General features: G+C 39.9%; 1 long non-coding RNA gene across 1 annotated transcript in view; it reads right to left on the bottom strand.

The window, feature by feature from the left end:
• Positions 1 to 16,816: 16,816 nt before the first annotated feature.
• Positions 16,817 to 21,211, bottom strand: part of LOC148367613 (uncharacterized) — a 40,214-nt gene continuing 35,819 nt past the window's right edge. Inside the window, exons 2-3 of the long non-coding RNA XR_015850208.1 lie at positions 20,678 to 20,811; positions 16,817 to 16,918 (exon numbers count right to left, since the gene is read on the bottom strand). This is a non-coding gene — a long non-coding RNA (uncharacterized LOC148367613). The remainder of the gene's footprint in view (positions 16,919 to 20,677; positions 20,812 to 21,211) is intronic.

Here is a 21,211-nt window from a genome sequence, read left to right as displayed (position 1 = left end):
CTTTGTCCGGTAAAGGACTTTAAAAACTAATAGCTTATAATAAGTTAAAGATATAAATGTAATAATTCATTGAAATATTTCCATTACAAATGTATAAATGAACAATTTAATAAAATGGTTCTCTATGTCTGCAATTGGCTGGCAACAAGTTCAGAGTGTCCCCTGCCCACTGCCCAATGATTGCTGGGATGGGCTCCAGCACCCCCGCGACCCTACTGAGGATAAGCGGTGCAGCTAATGAGATGAGATGAGATGAGGTTCTCTATGTATTTATATAATTCCTACTTTGTGCAAACTCACTCAATTTGGGTAGCTGTGGAATGGATTCACAACTTAAATCGAGAGGATAATTTAAACCTGAATTACACAATCTTTTGTAGTAATATTGAAATATGTCACTGCCCATATTTAGACACGATTATACACTTTCTTCATTAATAACTTTTTCATCCATCCATCCATCCATCCATTATCTGCACCGCTTGTCCGCACAAAGGTAGCGAGGTACTGGAGCCCATACCAGGCATTTTCGGGCAGGGGGCACCCTCAACTGGTTGCCAGCCAGTCGCAGGGCACACAGATCCAGACAACACAATAGCTCATTCATACCTTGGGACAATTTAGACCGGCTAATTAACCTTAAATGCATGTATTTTGGCGTTTGGGAGAAAACCAGGTGCCTGGAGGAACCCGCACGCAAGCACAGGGACAGACAACTCACTTGCTCATTCACACCTAGGGACAATTTAGACTGGCGAATTAACCTGACATGCAAGTTTTTGGAATGTGGGAGGAAACCGGAGTGCCTGGAGGAAACCTACGCAAGAACGGGGAGAACATGCACACTCCGCACATTAAGGCTGGTAGCTGGATTTGAACCCATTACCTCAGAACTGTGCCGCGAAAGCTCTAACCACTCATCTGCTGTGCCACCCCTTTTTAATTTATTTAGTCTTAATTATGTAACATAAGTTGGGCTTTTTTTTATAACATTATCTTACTTCTTCAAGTGTGTTACACAATGACAGAGTGGAATAATCCATTTCACTTTATGAGAAGATCACACAAAGTAAATCTAACTTTTGTCCTTAAAACATACAATTGATTTTTTCAGTAGGTTGAGCGGCTTAGATGATGAAGAATGAGGGTAAAACACAACAGCCTCCGCAAAAATGAATTGCTACAGCCATTTTCCGTTTCATTTATGTCTAGGATATCCATTTATCCATCAATTATCTGTACCGCTTATGCTCAGAAGGATTGCGGGGGTGCTGGAGCCCATCACAGCTGTCTTCGGGCAGTGGGTAGGGGACACCCTGAACTGGTTGCCAGCCAGTTGCAGGGCACCTAGGGACAATTTGGACCGGCCGGTTAACCTGATATGCATGTTTTTGGAATGTGAGAGGAAACCCACGCAAGCACGGGGAAAACATGCAAACTCCACACAGGAGGTTTGATCTCATGACCTCAGTACTATGCCGCACACGCTCTAACCACTGCGCTGCAGTGCTGCCATGTCCAGGATATATTCTGTGGTAAATCCTTCGAAAGAACTGCTCATCTGTTTTCAGCTTCGATTTTGATAACCTGTCTTCTCAATATCAGATACATGTGAATATGCTATTCCTTAACACTTATTGAAAAAATTTCCAAACTATCATGTTTGTAAACAGCACTTCTGTTAAACAGCAGTATTCTAGCTATGTGGACGTAAGGTCCTCAACAATAAACACTGTCCCTTTTAGTAAGTTAATCACCAATTAAGATTTCAAAAAACAACTCCGGGGATTTGAGCTTTTAGTCTTCTTATATATGAACTGAGTTAAAACGGATCTATAGTGTTAAACGTATTACAAAAACTCTTATGGTAGTTCAACTGAATATCCTCATGTATTCTAAACGTAAATTGTGTTTTGACAGTGCAGAACAGTTCCAGTCAAGTTAGGACAATACGCTTGCAATAAAAGTGTCAGTAGCATTCACAAGCCACACAGGATTGCGATTGTTCCCACAGCACTGGACGTTGATTTCAACTGACAAGAATATGAGCGTGTTTTTGTACTTAATGGAGCGTGACATGCAGCCTTCAGAGTCCAACAAACCAGCCACACATTTTCACTGGGCCACTAGGCTGAAGTCGTTCCAGGCTTTCTCACGTTGCCTCTTGTGGCGCCTCCACCTTTTTGTCCACCCCTGGAACCTTTTCTTGCCCTCTGATAGAATTAGAGAGTCCTTGAACCATGCTGATCACACTTCCTGTTGTAATTACTAATGAGAAGTCGGTGGATGAGGCGCACTGAAAAGAGGAGGAGCTTTTATGACAAGCATAGCAGAAGCAGATGGAGATGACTGCTAAGTTGGAGAAATTGCAAATGAAATATTTTCCAATTTATAGCTAGTAAGCACGTCTCTAAGTTTTTTTTTGCTACGTCTAAGATCTCGAGGAAAAGCTTATATTGCGATACGAGTATCAATATCTGAGAAAATAAAGATAATTTGTTTTCTAAACAAAATTACATACATTTTTTTGTCGTTGTTTATGGAATTATTTGAAATAAGTTACGCCAGGCATGTCAAACATGCTGTCCTCGGGGCAAATCCCGCCGGTTGGATGATTTAATCAGGCCCACCATTAATTTCTGAGTATGTCTAGAAAGAGTCTCTTGGCTAGGGGTCTGAAACCCATGGGTCGCGAGCCAGGTGTGGCTCTTTTAATGAGTACATATGGCTCGGAAATAAAATGATATTGCGTAAATATCCTCTATAGCGTTATATTTCTGTTACATGCAATGTCGTATTTAGGTGCATGCATAACCGAATCAAAAACTGCAATATTTATGGTTTGGTCTATTATATAATGGGCAAAGTGTTAACTAGTTTACACTCAAGGTGTCACACCAACAGACCACGGTTTGGCTGTATATCGCTAAGGAATCCTTTATATAGAAGCTCATTTGATGTATGTTACTAAGGTAGGCTGAGTAATAAAGCGAGACTGAAAAACAAATATAAAACGTTCGAGTTGAATTTTTTTTACTGATCCGGCCTGCCAAAGATCAGAAAGTCTGGATCCAGGAGACAACTGAGTTTAATATCCCTGGGTTATACTGTAAAACCCAAGTAAAAAAAAGGAATAAACATCCATCCATCCATTATCTGCACCGCTTCACCTCAGTAGGGTCGCCGGGGTGCTGGAGCCCATCCCAGCTGTCTTCGGGCAATGGGCAGGGGAACACCCTGAACTGGTTGCCAGCTGTCGCAGGGCACACAGAGACAGACAACTCACTCGCTCATACACACCTCGGGACAATTTGGACCCGCCAATTCACCTAATGTTTGTTCTTTGCAGTGTTTTTTCCCCCGTTTTTAACTATAGTTCAACACTTAATGAAAAATGAATGATAATAATTAATAGTCGTTGAATAAAGCAAAATATATAATCCATAAGAGTAGCGGAAAATTCATGGTCCAAACATAAACAATCACTCAGCAAAATTGTCAGTTTAAGCGAAAACGTAGATATTTTGTAGACTGGAATTAGAATTGTCTTTATTATAATTAATAACAACGTAGTGAACACTGTTTTCAATGAGATCAGATATGGCACCACAAGTTAAACACGTAATAAAAACTTAAAAGAGAAAAATGAGAACAACAATGTCAGGATAAATCAGCTAAACCTTTTACAAGGTGGTGTTTGGAGACTGGCCTACATTGTAAATATTTTGTAAAAAGAGTGCTATGAAAAAATAGTGCATTGGAACAATAGTGCAATAAAATGGAGTGCAATAACATTGGAAGAATCATTAGGCGTCTGTCGCATGTGCATACCTGTCAACCTATATATTTCCCATGTATTCCATACCTATTTTGATCATTTCTTGTGTATGCCATACAACAATTTTTGTATTTGGAATTTAAAAAGATAAATAGATAAACTCAATCTTGTCTTCCCCATTTAGATAGATAGATAGATAGATAGATAGATATATACTTTATTCATCCCCGAAGGGAAATTCACACTTCCAGCAGTCTACCCCGTTGTTTATTAACAGATTAACATGATGCCCGAGGGTGCTTGTAGCGGAGTGGATGACGTCACGCCAGTCCAAAAGTTCGACATTCCTGCGGCAGATGGAAATCTTTTCTTTGTGAAAATCCAGGGATACACCACCTCGTGTTAGCAAGTCCGCCTCCTCTCCGATTCCCCCCGGCTTTCATGTCTCTGTTTAGCGACGTTGAAGCCGGATTTCTCCAGGTGGCTCCGGGTGGCTACACGTTAGCGTCCGGATGTTTTCCACCAGCTTCGATGTTTTCCACCAGCGCTCGATGATCTTATTTGGTCGTGAGTTCGCATTTACCATGATTACGGATGGTACCGAAGACTTATAACGCCGCTAGCCGCTTCGCTAGCTTCGGCTTTTCTTCCACCATGGGCCCCTTCATCACGCCGGCACGAGAATTCCTCAGGGCAAGGAGTTGAAATACACGCATTTCTTTTGCGTTAAAACCCATGTCCATAGGATAGAAGTAATCCATAGTGTAGTTGTCAAAACGGGAAGAAAAAACACCAAAGATAGGAGCAGACAATAAAACAATTGGGCAGCTGCTGGAAAAGGCAGCCGCTCGTGGCAGCGCCGCTTTGATCGCTTTTCGGCTTTAATACAGATTATTTCAATCACTGGTGGCAGACGACAACCTGGTATTCTACATGGTCTATTTTCTGTGAGAACATAGGTGCTGTATTGTGTTTGTAAGGTTTATTATCAGTTAATAAGGGGAATTGCAGTCATTCTTAAGGAAAAAAGTGCTGAGGTTGAACGATATGCATGTAGAGGAGCATAAAAAATACTAAAACATACATTATGGCTTAAATTTAATAGCAGGTAAGCTATGAAGTTGAATATCCAATTATTACCCATTCATGACCATTCACACAGGTCATACTTTTGTCCCGTCCTAGATCGGAGGTCGGATTTGCAGACCTCCGATCTAGGACAGGACAAAAGCAGTGAGAGCGCTGTACCCCTTATTTAACTTTATGGCTAATGAGATGAAATGTCAGTAGGATTTCTTCTGTGTCCTATCCAATGAGAAGCATTATAATATGATTTTCTTTTTCACAAGTTTGTTTGGAAACTTCCATTACTGCCCCCTAGCCAATCATACTTTGTGAAAGTGTTGACATTTCTGAAGGCCGGCCAGCAGGCACGCAGACTCCAACTCCAAATTTCATTGACTAAACGAACAGCTTATGTAGAATACTGACGCTATGTCTCGAGGCCTTCTGAATTCTTCGTGAAAGCCTCCGGGCAGATTACTGATGAAATGTGATTTGTTAAATGCTTAAATATAATAGCACACATCTGGAAGCAGCACAACATGGAGAGAAGCAATGAAGGGAAGCTGACGGACAATTTGGATATATTTAATAATTGTTCATGGACAAAATGTAATAAAACTACATGACTCAGACATTTTGAGGCCAGCAGAGAAGGTCTTGCAGGTCCCAATGGCCCTATCCTGATAAAATGGAATGGCGGACGAATAATGACGACTTGATTCCCGAGGTTAGAACTTTGACCACGTACTGTAACTTCCTTATCCTTCTTGTTTGCAGTACTTAATGACATTTGTAGGTAAGAATTCTGTTAACTCCTTGTTTTGAAACCATTATTTACAACAAAAATGATGCTCAAATGGTACACCAATGTTTCAATTAACTGCGGGAAGGAGATACATTTTAGGTGTGATATATGTTAATATGGGGCTCAGGCATTAGTTCACATATTTTATTATTTCATCAAATGTCCCACAGTCAAATAAAATGCACTGAATGTCTGGATCATGTTTGACGGTTTTGTTCATTTTGGTCTCAAAATATGTCGTGTGGCTCTTAATGAAAAAAAAAAAATCTAAATATTTTGCTTTAATTCCCTTTAAGTCAAATAGGTTCCGATCCCTGTCCTAAATGAATCATTTGATTGAATGTAAAAATTACAATTGCATAAAAAAAAAATAAAAAAAATAAAAAATAAAAAAAACATGAGGTGAAACATTAAGTGGTTAGGGCTTTATATTTTAATATTTTGCTGAATAACTCCAATATTGAAACTCACAAAAATATCCCAAAGCTGTATCAATATTCACGACAATTTTTTTAAATTGTGCTGCGGTCATCTTCTTCTCGCTTGGATCCGGGCCCACAAGCGTCACCTTATCCAACTTCATGGTCTTCAGGACAATTTCAAGCATAAAGCAGCTGTTTATTTTGGGAATGGCCTGCGTTAAATCTAATTTCTGCGGGATGGGTGCTGGGAGAAATCGGAATCCCCTGCAGCTTTGGAGGAGGAAGAGGAGATATGCGACCCCGGGAGGTCAGCGGTCCCCTCTCCTAGGTTACGGGGGCTCCTGCGCCAGGGCCGGCCCGTGGTCAAAGGTCAGTCTGCTGGCTCATTCTCCCCTGGCCTGGCGCCTGCCGGCACAGCCCTCAATTTGTAAAGCGGTACAAGGTGACCCCAGAGGGCGTCTCCCGGTTTCCCTGGCCAAACACGGGTCTTAAACACTACCAGCCTCCCTCTTGCCTTGTCTCCCCCACCCTAAACTGAGGACCTGAAGTCAAACACGCACACGCGCACACACACGTTCGGCTACCTAATAAGAGGAATTACCCAGGATGGGGGATGGAAGGGATGAGGAGGGGGAGCAGGTAGGCCGCCATCCCCGCCTCATTACTCAGTGGATTTATGTAGAATAACATGGCCTGTGTGTTGCAGCGCGCTTGAACGCTTAACTTCTTGACCTTCACTGTAAAGAAGTAAATTAATAAATACAAAGCTCGGGTCCGGGTAGGAAGGAATTCATGAAGCTGAATTAGGGGATTTGCAGATTAGCACTGGTTTGAGAATGAAATGGTTTAAAGACAGCTTGACTTGTCATAATCCGTCTTGTCTTTGTTTAGTAAGTTTCATTTCTTGGTTTTCCAGTAAATCATTAACTATACCTGTCCTCGTCACGAGTGTCAACTAAGCAGATCTTTTTTTTAAGGATTTTTTAAAACTCACCTTTATATTAAATGAGAAAAACCTGACGATTTAGCTCATTGATTTTTAAAAATATACATATTTTGACCGCGGTAAAATGAAAAAAGTAATAATTTTAAAAAATGGCACACTGTTTCGCCTATTTTAATACTTTTATTAATAGTTTTTGTAATTTTAGGAAATAATAATAATAAGAAGAATTATAAAGCTACAGTATTGGATGTTTCTGGAGTTCAAGGAATATTTTTCATATTTTACTATATTTAACTCGATTGAAATCAGAAAAATCATACTTAATTTGATGAAAATGTCCTGGCAACGAAGATTTTTTCGCTGTGCTTACTCAAAATTCATCATGAGAAGCAATGTTGTAGATCAGTGGTCCCTAAAAGTACAGCTTGTCTCCACATTTGGTTTACCCCCTGAACAAATGCAGGGAGCGTTTGACGTTTAATAAGAAGCGGAGTAATGCAACATGTTAACGATGTTTGAGTCACACATTTTTATTCAGAATGCCTTACTGTAAAAAAACAACTCAAGAGTCTCAAAAATAACTCAAAAATTCCATCCGGGGTCACAACCGTGTGAGCATCGAACTCTTACCACGGGACTACCACAGATGAAAGGGTATAGGCTTTATCTCATGATCACACTATTTTCAGTCACGGTACCAGAGACAACTGCTAATTGCAATGTACATTCTATATGCTACAATGACAAAACATTTGTCATTTACAATGCTTAGAATAGAAGACTAGGATGTTGAAACGAAAATTAACATTCGTCTCTGGTACTATACAGTGGAACCTCGGTTCTCGACCATAATCCGTTCCAGAACCCTGTTCGAAAACCAATTTGTTCGATCACCGAAATCATTTTTCCCATTAAAAATAATGTAAATCGTTTAAATCCGTTCCAACACCCTGAATGTTTACCTTGAATATTTAACGTAATCATAAAGCTAACTCAGGCTATTTGTACGTTCGTGTTATCGTAATCTTCCGTACGAAAGATTACGCTAACATGAACGTGTAAGAATAAAAAAATCAATAGGATTTTTTACCTTTGGGGTGGTCAGCAGAAGGCGCAGGTGGACAGTGGGGAGAGGGGTGGAGGAGGAAGGAAAATTATTGTTTGGAAGGATGTTCTTTTCTCTTAAATCACCGATCTAATGACACTTAAATGCAATAGTTGTTCGCACTACTTTACTTTTTTCATCTGTAGCAACTTTGCTGCTTGCACTGACTTTCTTCGGAGGCATAATTAGGGGCTAAAACACTTCGTACACCTATATTAAAAGCGAAAGCAAAACAAAGCACGTCCGCACGCGATAACAGTTGGTCACGAAAAGAGCGATCTACCCCGTACGCCGCTCAGCATCGCATCCTAGCGAAGCAAGAAGAAAAACGCCTGGAGAAGGATTGGTGCCACCAGACTGTACTTGCCCGAGACACACAACAGGAAGTGGTGCCCCTACAACCCTGGCGGTTCTGGGATCACTGAGCTGTGAACTCTTTTATACACACATATAACGTGACGTTCTGTTCCACCTTTCTGCAGTCTATGCCCAATTCTGGCAACCCACAGAAAAAAAGGTTATTTATTTCAACCATCCATCCATCCATTATCTGCACCGCTTATTCTCAGTCGGGTCGCAACGGTGCTGGGACCCATTCCATCTGTCTTCAGGCAGTGGGCAGGGAACACCCTTAACTGGTTGCCAGCCAGTCGCAGGGTACACAGAGACAGACAACTCACTTGCCTATTCATACCTAGGGACAATTTGGACCGGCCATTTAACCTGACGTGCGTGTTAATTTTAGAATGTGTGAGGAAACCGGAGTGCCCGGAGGAAACCCAGGCAAGCACGGGGAGAACATGCACACTCCGCACAGGCAGGCTGGTAGCTGGATTTGGTCCCATGACCTCAGAACTGTGCACTACTGCAATAACCACACTTTTTCTATTGCAAACTGACCCTGGCCCTTCATCAGAGAAGGGAAAAGTTATGTGGCCCTTACAGTTTGGGTACCCCTGTGTAACACCCTATGTAAGTCTTTTGAACCCAAATATCAAATGAAACTGTTCCCCCCAAAATCCTTTTAAAAGCATAGCTCTGCTTGCTTATATCCCAGGCCAAATTGGCCTCAGGGCACCTCTCAAATATGTCCCATCCATCTGAAACTTCACAAGATGCATTGTCTTATGGTTTCACACCATATTCAGGCCTTCGCTTGTCAAAATATAAATTCTCCTCCGCGCCCAACATCATGTCCCGCCGTGTCCCAGACTCTGGGGGCTTGCCACGGGCTGCTGAGACTCTGAGCCGGGCTCTGATTCGGCCCAGCTGGAGGAAGCGGGCGATCAGAGTTCAGTTGGTGCAGACAGAAGTAAAGTAAACAGCCGTGGTCATTGGGCAGGCCCGTTAGCAGGCCTCGGACAGATGAGCAGGGGGCCGCGAGGACCACACACATGCTGGTGGAGGCAGACCACACAAGGGCCTGGGCTCGGGGGCCTACGCGCTCACACACGCCCCATCAACGGGGCTCCCCTGTGGGCCAAAGCATGCTGCAGGTCAGGGCGTAGTGTCGCCGGGCAGAACACAGCAACAACACGCCGGCCCTGAGATCGAAGATGGGCTGGCCCCTGGCTCATGACGTGCGGGACAGCGTCATCCTCGAAGGGGAACTGCAGTCATCGAATTCCTTCTAAGATTCCAAAGTATGTTTCTCTTCCAATGCCAGAAAGTCATAAATTGCAGTCCGGGGATGTCAGTCGGGACGTTACAAACTCAAATTATAAGTTGCAGCGTTCAAAAATGTGTTTTGTGAGCGCAATTTGGAGAATCAAAAGCCCCCAACAAGGAGTGTGACCACATTCAACAAGTTGAATTGTTTTTGAATTTTAGTTTTTGGATCTTTTGTCTTTTTCCTCGAGGTGCAAGCCTGGGAATCAAAATATGAATGTAGGGGGAAGATAAAACCTTTTTTCTTTCTTTCTTTCTTTCTTTCTTTCTTTCTTTCTTTCTTTCTTTCTTTCTTTCTTTCTTTCTTTCTTTCTTTCTTTCTTTCTTTCTTTCTTTCTTTCTTTCTTTCTTTCTTTCTTTCTTTCTTTCTTTCTTTCTTTCTTTCTTTCTTTCTTTCTTTCTTTCTTTCTTTCTTTCTTTCTTTCTTTTTATTTAACTTTCTTTCTTTCTTTCTTTCTTTATAAAGGAACAACGAACCAACAGAAAATCAATGGGGCAAACAAATTACGATAAACATATTCTAAATTTTGGTCTTTTTATTTGTGAAATTATTTTGGCAATACACAATGCGTGGAAAAAAAAGAAAATTACTGGGCGGCAGTAGCTCAGGAGGTAGAGCGCTCGTCTTGGGATCAAGGGATCCCAGTTCAAATCCCGGCTCGTCCGTGTTACATGTTGAAGTGTCCTTGGGTAAGACAATAAACCCCTAATATACCCCCAATAAGCAGGTTAGCGCCTTACATGGCTGCAAGGCCATTATTGGGAAATGTGGAGCACATTGTAAAGCGCTTTGGGAAGTCATTGACTTGAAAAGCGCTTCATAAATGCAGATCATTTTATTTCATCATATTTAGGAATGGAGATATGCAGCCTTTAGACAAAATAGAGAAGGAGTGTCTCAGCCAAATGGTCGTTTGCAAGCTCTCAAGATTCCACCAAAATATAAAGGGTTCAGCTGCTTTCACAGGTTGCTGTACACGTGTTCTTCTTTTTCTTTTATTATGTGGCTATTTCTAAGCAGATTTAGGTGGTGAACTTTAATACTCAAACAACATAGAGTAACTGGTAACCAGAAAATTACTGTCACACACTACTTTTGGGTGTAAGTACTTTTTAAAAATAAAGCAACTAGTAACGGTAAGTAATTGCTTTTTTTTTCAGTAACACGCCCAACAATGCCCAGGACAGTTGGGAGTCCAGTTCTACTGCAAAATGATAGAAACCGCCGCAAGTACACACACACGTACTGCTCATCTGTCCGAGGCCTACACACATACAAATACACTGAAAGAAGATGGCAAACACATCAACACATGAAAGCTAAACAAAAATGAATGCAGCGAGCAAACATAGGCTTTCCCTTTCCCTCTCCTTCCAACTATCTGTCTCTCATTTTATCTGGACAGTGTCAGAATGACCCATGGGAGAGGCTGCACGCGTTTGACGTACACATGGGTGGAGTGAGGAGTAATGCTCTCGATCACAATTACTCCCTACTGCCACCAGTCACGCTGCCAGAGTAGGGAGGAACGCGTAACATTGTGGAACACCATTACTTTCTTCTGTTACCAGTGCCGTAAAGAATTATTAATAAAAATGTGTAACCCAAACATCATTGTGGTGCATTACTCCGCTACTAATTAAAACAGGTTACGAATTCCTTCGCCATCGATAAATGGTAACTGCTCCCCCTCCGCTCAGAACAGATGGATGAACTCTAAGTCTACCAGCGTCACACATCTAATTACGTCGGTTAATTGGAATTGGCATGTTTATAGCGCCCTACAAAGTACAACTCAATACAGTTACGGTTTACAAGAATGTTTAAGTACTCATATTTCCATATATACCATATATACTTGCGTCTCAGCTGTCTTTACGATTATAAAATAAAATACTAAGCTCAGCTTAAATGCATAGGTTTAGTTGTATGTCGCCAGCATAATAGTTTCGAATAGTAGACCGGCGCATGGGGAGGGGGCGTGGTTTATATAGGAACAAGAAACCCACGGGAAATCAACGGGGCAAACGAAAGCACAGAATTTACAGTCAAGGTGTTCTGAATTTTTGTCATTTTAAAAAGCAAAAAAGGGCTTGGACAGTACTCAGAATTAGAGAAGGAAATATTTGAGTAGTGTGAAACCTATCGACAAAATGGATTCGAAGTGTCTCAGGTAAATGTTCATTTGCAAGCTCTCAAGAGAACACAATGAATTTGAAGACTTTACTGCTTCCACAGGTTGCGCTATAGGTTTTTTTCAATTTATTTTATGGTGTGGCTATTTTTAAGCAGTTTAAGGTAGTCGGCTGTAATGTGAATATATATGCTAATTTGTAACTGAATGGGCAATACGCTACTTTTGGTTTTCAATATTCAGGTGTGTGGTTTCTCACAGTCAAGTTATATTTGTAGCTGGAAGGCAAAATTAAAGCCGTAGAGATGTGATGCTACAGGTAACTTCTAGGCATTAGATACATAGCCCATGTGTCAAGAAGCCGATGTAACGAAATGGTCAGCAACGCCATCAGAGGGCACTTTGGACCCTCGGATGAAAATTGCAGTGGTGCTGTATGGTCACGTCACAAGATCATCAGGACTGGCCAAGATCATTCTCCAGGGCACAGTCCAAGGGGGAGGAGATAAAAAACTGAAAAGAACCGGGCAGTCAACATCGAGTAATGGACTGGTGCCACCGTCAGAAGTGGGTAACGCTGTCTAGAGTGGCGTCCTCAATGGTGCTCCGGCGACCCAGGCTGTTAAGGGATCCATTAACTATGAAACCTGAATCCAGGGGCTGACAGAATTACTTTTAAAATGAAGTATCTAGTTAAGGTATCTAATTACTTTTTCCGTAACACGCTCAACACTGCTAGCATCTCTCACACACACAGACGCACAAATTCAGATGAAACAAACACAAGGTCAGCATTTTCTCCTCACAAATCATGATTAGAAGCAGCGATGTACGGCTTTGGAGTCAGAGCTCACCTACATTGAGGATCTGGCACAGCTGTGGAGATCAGGCCGAGTCATCTGCCCGCTTCTAGCACACACCCTGCTGTGTGTTTGTATATACTCACCTAACCTCCCTCCTCTTTCATCGCTTATCTCTACATTTAATACCGTATTTGCGATAACGAATGACAGGTAGCTGAGGCCAAATTTCTCCCCCCCTCAGGCCTTTATCTCATAATGGTACGAGCCGCATTCTTCCATCCAGCGCATGGCTCTGTTATCCATCATATGTCCTTGTCACAAGGTGGGAAACCGACCCCGAACACGATTAAGATGAGCAACAAGTGCAAGGCATTATTGTTGTTCAACATCTGCAGGGTTGTTGTTGCCTTCCTTAAATAGTTTGTGACTATATTTATGCTTTGTGTCAGGTTTACACTTATGAACAGTGTTGGGTACGTTACTTCCAAAAAGCAACTGCGTTAGAAACTGAGTTACTGTATGGTTAACGTAATTAGTTACCAAGGATATAATTATTTCCATTACTTCAAAAATAAGTTGTATAGCAAATAATTTGAAATTTTCTCAGCAGTATTTGAGTCAGTTAGATAGAGAAGAACATACATACCTTGTAATATGAAGTGCACCTCAATGGCAACAAAGTGATTTATCGCACACTTGAAGTGTAACAAAAATATACAGTTAACAATATAACAAAATAACAGGAGTAAACAATGTAAACCGAGTTTAGTAAATTAAATCTAGCTCGAATGCTCCGTTTTAGAGATGGTAATTCCGACTCTTTCTAGGAAACCGGCTTTTTTAGCTTGGCTCACTAAAAAGAGCCGGCTCCCAAATGGCTCTTTGGGTTATTTTTTTATGTTTAGGTCATATATATTTACGTATTATCACAAATGACCTAAAAAGGGGTGAAAAAAGCACAATTAACCCTTAAAGGTTAACACTGAAAAACACAGGAAACTTATATCAAAATATTTATAGATGTACAAAACAGAAAGATGTGGAAAGAATACAAAACAATTTTAGCCTTTTGAGCATGTGACATGTTATTCTTCTTTTCATTTGTTCTTTAGTTTAGAAGTATTACTGTAGGGTTTTTATAGTTTTGTTGTTGTTGTTGTTGTTGTTATTTTGAAGTCGGATTTTCAAATGAGTTCTGAAGTTTTTTTGTTGTTATTGGAGTTTTATTTTTGTACTGTTTTGTAGTATTTCTATCGTAATTTTATGTCGTATTTCCATAGTAGTATTTTTTTAAGTGTTTCTGTAGTGCTTTTGTTGTTTTTCGAAAGTAATTATTTTTTGTTGTCTATATGTCGTATTTTTGTTGTATTTTTGTATTATTTCAGTAGTTTTTGCGCATAGTATTTTTGTAGTATTACTGCAGTATTATTTGTTTTGTTAATTTTGTAATTTCTGTTGTATTTTTGTAGTATTTCCTTATAAGAATGCTTGTTGTATATCTGTAGTATTTCTCTAGTATTTTTGTAGTACAGAGTTACTGTAGTTTTTTTTTCCTCGTACTTTTGTAATATTTCATCATTTTTGTAATATCGCTATGTGTGATTTGTGTATTTCTGTTGTAAACCTCCTGTAGGGTTAGTAGTATTTTTGTAGTAATATTTATCTTGTAAATTTTTATATTATAGTATTATGTATTAGTATTTGTTTTAGAATTTTAGTAGAAGTATAACTGATATATTTCCAAAGCCGTATTTTAGTATTATTTTTGTTGAATTTTTGTAGTATTTCCATAGTAGTATTTTTGGAGTAAATAATTCGGTAGTAGTATTTTGTACTATAGTATTACTGTAGTAGTATTTTTGAAGTAATTTTATGCTATTTTTTATGTTCAGAATGAAAGCAAAATAATATATGGGGTCCCTGTTTTAAGCATATTTGATATTTAGTTTTGTAGTTATTTTAAACTATTTTTGTTGTATTTGTCACGACCGGTACAAGCAGGGGACCCAAATGCGTAACGTTTCACACAATGCTTTTTTAAGGGATTGGGAAGGTCAGGGCAAAAGGAAATAGACAGCGATTTGGAGCTCGCTGGGGAGGAAGAGCGGGAAGTGTGGTCGGAGATCGGATCAAGTCGGGCAACCCGGACTGGAGAACGGAGCATGTTCGGAGATAGGAAACAAGTCGGGTAGCCAGGACGAGCGGGAAGCCAGGGATCGGGGATCGATACAGGAAACGGAATCGGGCAGGATACAGGTAGCCGGGAAAGAAGAAGAGAGCTTGGATCAGGGATCGAAATAGAGAACAGAATCGGGCAGGATATGGGTAGCCGAGACAGGAGAATGGAGCTTGGATCAGGTATTGATACAGAAAACAGATCGGGATCAAAACGTGAGCCAGAGTCAAAAGTGCTTGCCCTGCATGCGCTGAGGTTCGCTGATGGACTGACCAGGGGGGAAAGAGAATCACGTGCTTAAATAGGAGGACTAATTCGGGGACGAGAGAGCGCAGGTGAGGGAAATTGGCAAATCATGACAGTATTTCTTTAGAAGTATTTTATAGTGGACACACAACGTGACAATGTGGACAATGTTGGCATCCAAAAAGGGAACCACTTTTGGGGGCCCCCTAGTGGTTGCGGGGCCCTAAGCAGCCGCTTAGCTTGCTTATGCCTTGGGCCAGCTCTGCATCGTCCTTAAAAACGTGTCGTTAAGAACTCAAAGGAGAGCAAAAAAACGCCCTGATTACAACATTTGACCGTCAGTAACAATAACGGTGTTGTGACGGCAGAAAAAATAATTAGTTAGATTTCCCCATTACTGAAAAGATATCCCCGTTATGTAACCGCATTATTTACAACGCTGTTATTTCCAACACTGCATATGAAGGACCAATTCTGCCATTTGTAGAAATAAATGTATAGACCAGGGGTGGGAAAACGACAGCCTGTGGGCCACATGCAGCTGCCCAGGCTTTTAAAGGTGGTGTGCTGAAATTCCTTCTTATCCATTGAACAGTTCTACCAATTGTCCAGTATACATGCACATGTTATTTGTGCCTTTGAAAGCAATGAATACTTACATTTTTTTTAATTTTATTATTTTAGTGTTATTTAACTCTTTCACTGCTTTGAATTACTGTTTATTGTTGTTGCTTTTGAGCCTGGTGTGTTTTTCTGGGTAGCCTTCTAGCATGGTATTTGTTGACTACTGTAATCACACACGCATGTCCACCTTCAATTTGTATTCAGTAAGAGTTCTGTTTGCAACAATTTTTAGTTTCAGGATTGCTGGTTTTACTGTATAATAAAGAACACAAAATTCCTGCTTTCAGGTCAGCCCACAGTCGTATGTCCTGACACGGTAGGACGTTTTGGCAGAACACTAGCTTGCCCAATAAAATGTTTAAAGCATAATGACAATAAATAGTATTAAATAAAGTAGTACTAATTTCTATTTGTTTATTTATTTGTGTGTCTACTAAAAAAAAATTACCTCTACAGAAATACTGGAAAAATACAACTAAGTTTTTAAAACAGGGACCTAATGTATTATTTTACTTTAAATCTAAAATGAAAAAAATGTACTGAAATACTACAGAAATGCTGTAAAACACTGAAAGACAACAACAAAACTAAATGTCAAACTATATTGCCTAAAAAAGGACATCATGTAATAGTTTAATTTCATTCTGAAAAGGAAAACAACGACTACAGAAATACTACAAACATACTACAGTATTACTCTAATATAAAAATACTACTACATAAATACTACTACAGAGATACTAAAAAAAATCATACAAAGTTACCACAAAACAAAATATTAAATTATGTGCTTGACCTAATATATTATTTTTCATTTTATTCTGAAAATATACTACAGAATTACTACACAGGTAAATATCAAATTTAGTGTTTAAACACAGGGACCTAATATATAATTTTGCCTTCATTCTGAAAAGAGAAAAAGAATACATATAAAATGAGAGAGCAATGTAAAAAATTTAATGTGTCCCTTGTGTCACCAGCCAGAAACGGAGACAGGACCCAATAGCGTACATTTACTTCAGTTTTATTGAAAAAGGAGAGCAATGCTAGCTTCCACGATCCGATGATTGTCGGACACGGGTAGCTGATGGCATGAACGCGGAAGTGGCACTTTCGTGTCGGGCGGGGATAGTAGTGGGTGGCTGGAAAGATGGTCGGTAGCCGGGACAGGGGAGCAGGGGCGGTAATCGAGTCCAGAAAAAAAGGTCGGCAACAAGTGTCAGGCAGGAAACAGGGCAAAACTGGTCGATGGCCGGGACGGAAGAGAAGGGCAAAAACAGGTCCAGAAACAGGTCGGCAACAGGTAACAGAAAGGAGAAAACAGAGCAGGAGATTAGAAGAGGGTACGGTGCTTGCCTAGCAAAAGCGTAGGTTTGCAGGACGGTCTGACAGCTTCCTCTTGGAAGCCGGGGGTTTAAAAAGAGTTCATGAACCAAGCGCTCAAGATGCCCCGAATCAGCAATCATGACACCTTGAACAGGCCCCTAGGCCACATTTTTTAACCGAATGTGGCCATTGACTCATCCATCCCACCATTAAAATAAAATACAAAATTCACAGAATAAATATATAGAATACATTTACATAAAACCCAATACCCCAAAATAACCCAATATCAACATTAAAAGTGCAGACCTGGTACCAAAAAAACTTACTAGTTGAAGTGCAATTGCGTACAACTGTCATCATTATTTTCTCAGATGGAAGTAACTAATTCTATAAAAATTGAATTGTTAATTTAATTGATAATTGTATAAAAAAATTGTAAAACTAAAAAAGGTTTTACTTCACGGATTTCCCCTGTCATGTTTTTTTTTTTTGGAACGTAATCTCCAGGCTTCACTGAACCTAAATATATGACGAAAATGCAATTTATTAATGTATGATACTCATTTCGTCATTCATGTTGTCAGTATTTATTTCGGTATTTACTTTGTCTTTCATTTTGTCATGTAATTTTTTTATGTACAGGATTTTGGTGTGTGTTTTGTCACAACAAAATGTTATTTAAATGAGGCAGCCTATTTAACAAAGCTTTTCACCTATTGGTAGATCAGTGATGGCTGCTCAATGACTGCCTGATAGCTGAGGGAGGAACTTGAGTACAGTTGGTGCACTTGTCGATCAACCAATTGGGTGAAATGCTCAGCCAGTTTTAAGACAAAATACATTAAAAAATATACAAGACACAATAAACACCTCAATAAACCAAAAAACGAAAAAGAAGACTGAATAAATACATTTAATATTTGTCAGTGTGTCAGCCCCAGTGCTGTGGAATGCTCTTACCCCTGAGATTCGATCTGCAACCTCAGTGGAACTGTTTAAATCTAGACTTAAACCACACTTTTACCCTATAGCATATGGATAACCTATATTTTATGTTGACAATATATGTGTATCATTTGTTATTGCAACAACTATTGCAGCCTGGTCATCTTGAAAGGGGGATTACCTCATGTGTGGTCCCTTCTCAAGGTTTCTTCATTTTCTTTATGTTGAGGTTTTTGAGTTTTTCCTTGCCCTCGTGTAGGTTTTAGATCAGGGGATGGTGTAATAATAGTCTGTGATTAGCAATAATATGTGGTCTGTGCAGCTCTTTGAGGCTCTTTGTGATTAAGGGCTATACAAATAAACATGACTTGACTTGACAGTCAGTATTACCTGACTTATGTACGTTTTCATTCGTTTATAAGGCATATGTCTTTAGAAATGTATTTATCCATTTATTCCTTCATATTTCAGCATTCAGCCTTCTATACACACTAAATAAGGACAGAAGGAGAGTTCAGTGTCTGGGCAGGAGGTTGGGGGTCAGGTGAGGGACAAGTGGCTGAGATGGAAAGTCACAGAGGAACATTTGAGGAATTGGGTGATGGTTGTGGGAAGCTCAAACTCTGAGCTGGAAGTTCTTATCATCTGCCATGAAGATGGTGAAGGTCATACTTTCCAGTGAAATATGACTGTCAGGTACCAGGGAAGTCCAACCCAGACTCCTTCCTGAGCCGCCACTGGTGTGTCTGGGTCCCCGACGGGTGACAGGAATGGGGTCAGGACCTGGACTGGCTGAGAAGAGATTCTCACGCACATAAGCACAAACACAACACATTCCTGAAAAATATTACTCAAGAAAGTTTTTTTTTTAAATCCAGCAAAGTAGATTAAGTTAAAGTCAGAGTTAATTCGATGTACATTTGAAGTGCTGTACTGTGGGGGCTAACTTATTATAAATTGATTACTCATTGTCAAAATAATATTAAAAAAGCTTAATGCTATTTAATTACATTTGCTTCCAAACTATGCACAAAAGTATAGCCTTCTGCTATCTCAATATTAACAAACTATGTAAAACACCCCAAAAAGTCCAAAACATTGGTATATTAACCTTCTAAACACACAATTTTCTTAGTTCACTCATTTGAGAATACTTCTATGAGAATCAGTGGTGGGGCATGAGGCCTCTGCTGCCCTAAACAATATCTGAATCACGCTATGTAACAGAATTTTGTTCATGAATACTAATTAAATAATCTAAAATTGTCTATCAGGTTCCCCTTATTGTCCCCCACCCTCCCCTCCTGGTTGCACTGCTTTCAGATGTGTACTTTTATATTTAGGCATTTAAGCAATCACCTTTCAGCCATTACATGTTGCCAGGGAAGGAAATCTACCCAGAAGTCTTCACAAGCAGATCTGCAGGCCCTCCTGAGACATGACAAGTTACAATTAAACTGTTGGTTTAGCCAATCGAATCCTGAGTTGGCGACGTAAAGGCCCTCTTGCAGGCATAAGGAAATGTCAGCTAAATTAAAATAACGTTTGTTTACTCTACAGTTAACTTTAAAAGTATTTAAACTTATACATTTTTATACTAAGCAAATTTAATGTAAAGTAACTCAGAATCTCAGAAAAAAAACACCAAAAATATGTTAAAAAATTTACCTTTCGGTGCAACAACAAATACACTATAAAATTCAAGAATCAACTTTACGTTTGTTATGTAAAACACATTATGTCACGAACCGGAACAGGAAATCGGAAGCAGAACCCAATCGGGTAACGTTACTCACAGTTTATTGGGGAGAAGAGGAATGAGCACCCACTCAATCCGTGGATCGTTGGTCGCGGAAGTAGATTGATCGCCACGAGGAAGTGGTCAAAATCAAACAGCTCAGGGCGAGAACAAAACAGGCGCGAAACACAAGCAAAAACGAAAATTCACAGGGCTTGACAAAACAAGAGCAAAAAAAAACACAGGCAAAACGGGGATTCACAGGCTTGGCATATCACAACAGTTTTGCAGACGCTTTGACAACAAACGACTCAAAGGACAGCGTTTAAGTACCCCCAGGGAGCAATCTGTCAATGCGTTTCAGCTGGTGTCCATGGGCGGGACCAATTGGGCGCCATGGCAACCATGTCATATTATCCCTAAACAGGAAACTTAAAATAAAGACAAAAAACAAAACAATTTCATACCTTTTTATACTTAACAAATTTAAAGTCAACACCATTGAACCCCTGAAAAAACATGCATATTGACCAATGACAAGAGAAAAAAAAGCATTTTGAAGTGAACGGGTACTTGATTGGTGGGGGGTGGTTCCTGCCAGTCATTTCCAAGAGCTGGCTAATAGAACTGGTTCGTATGTGAACCACGCAATACTTAAGTCCTTCACTGAAGATTTAGGTGTTAACTGCGCAGCCCGCCACTGTCAAACGTCATTAAAAGAGAAAAACCTAGAATATAAAGATTCACTGAGCAGCATGGTTTGCTACAATGTGTTTTTAATTTGGATCAGTGTGTGAGAAGTAAACACAAAAGTTTTAACTTAAAACATGCTATCAAGATATTGTACTTTGAAAAACACTTCATTGTGCTGAAGGCTAAAAGAGCTTACCTCAGACTCCTCCATTGTTTGATGAACAGGGGACACCAAAGGGGCCTTTTATGAGACTTCCACGTAGGCCACTTCCCTTGAACCCTGACATCCCGAGCTTGTTCTTCGGTTCCTATTCAGAAGACGAAGACCGTCTGGCGGGGAAAATGTGCAAAAAGGGAGTCAATCTTAATACTTGTTGGCTGATGAATACAAAACGCTGGTATGTGGTCTACAGAAATACTACGAATATAGATATATGTTGACCAATCTTTTTTTGTCACACAACTATATAAAATACGTAGCTTGAATTTTTACGAATGCTATGATTGTTGTTATTTTTGGAAGAAAATTTTGCATAAGCGGGACAGTGTCTCGGTATGTTATTTAACCTCTAAGTGCCGTTGTATTGTGTAATGCAACTGAAAATGAGTGCTAAGAGCAAAGGATTAGCACAAACTATGGATATTCAAAGGGACAGAACCATTTATTTATTATTTTTTCTTGCCAAGCCTTTCACAAGTTTTGGTTTTAAGGTAGCCATGGATTAAAGAT

The sequence above is a fragment of the Urocampus carinirostris genome, chromosome 4 (genome assembly GCF_059441175.1).
Source record: "Urocampus carinirostris isolate Australia breed hairy pipefish chromosome 4, RoL_Ucar_1.0, whole genome shotgun sequence".
In the NCBI taxonomy this organism is placed as follows: domain Eukaryota; kingdom Metazoa; phylum Chordata; class Actinopteri; order Syngnathiformes; family Syngnathidae; genus Urocampus; species Urocampus carinirostris.
This window is presented reverse-complemented; position numbering and strand designations above follow the sequence as displayed.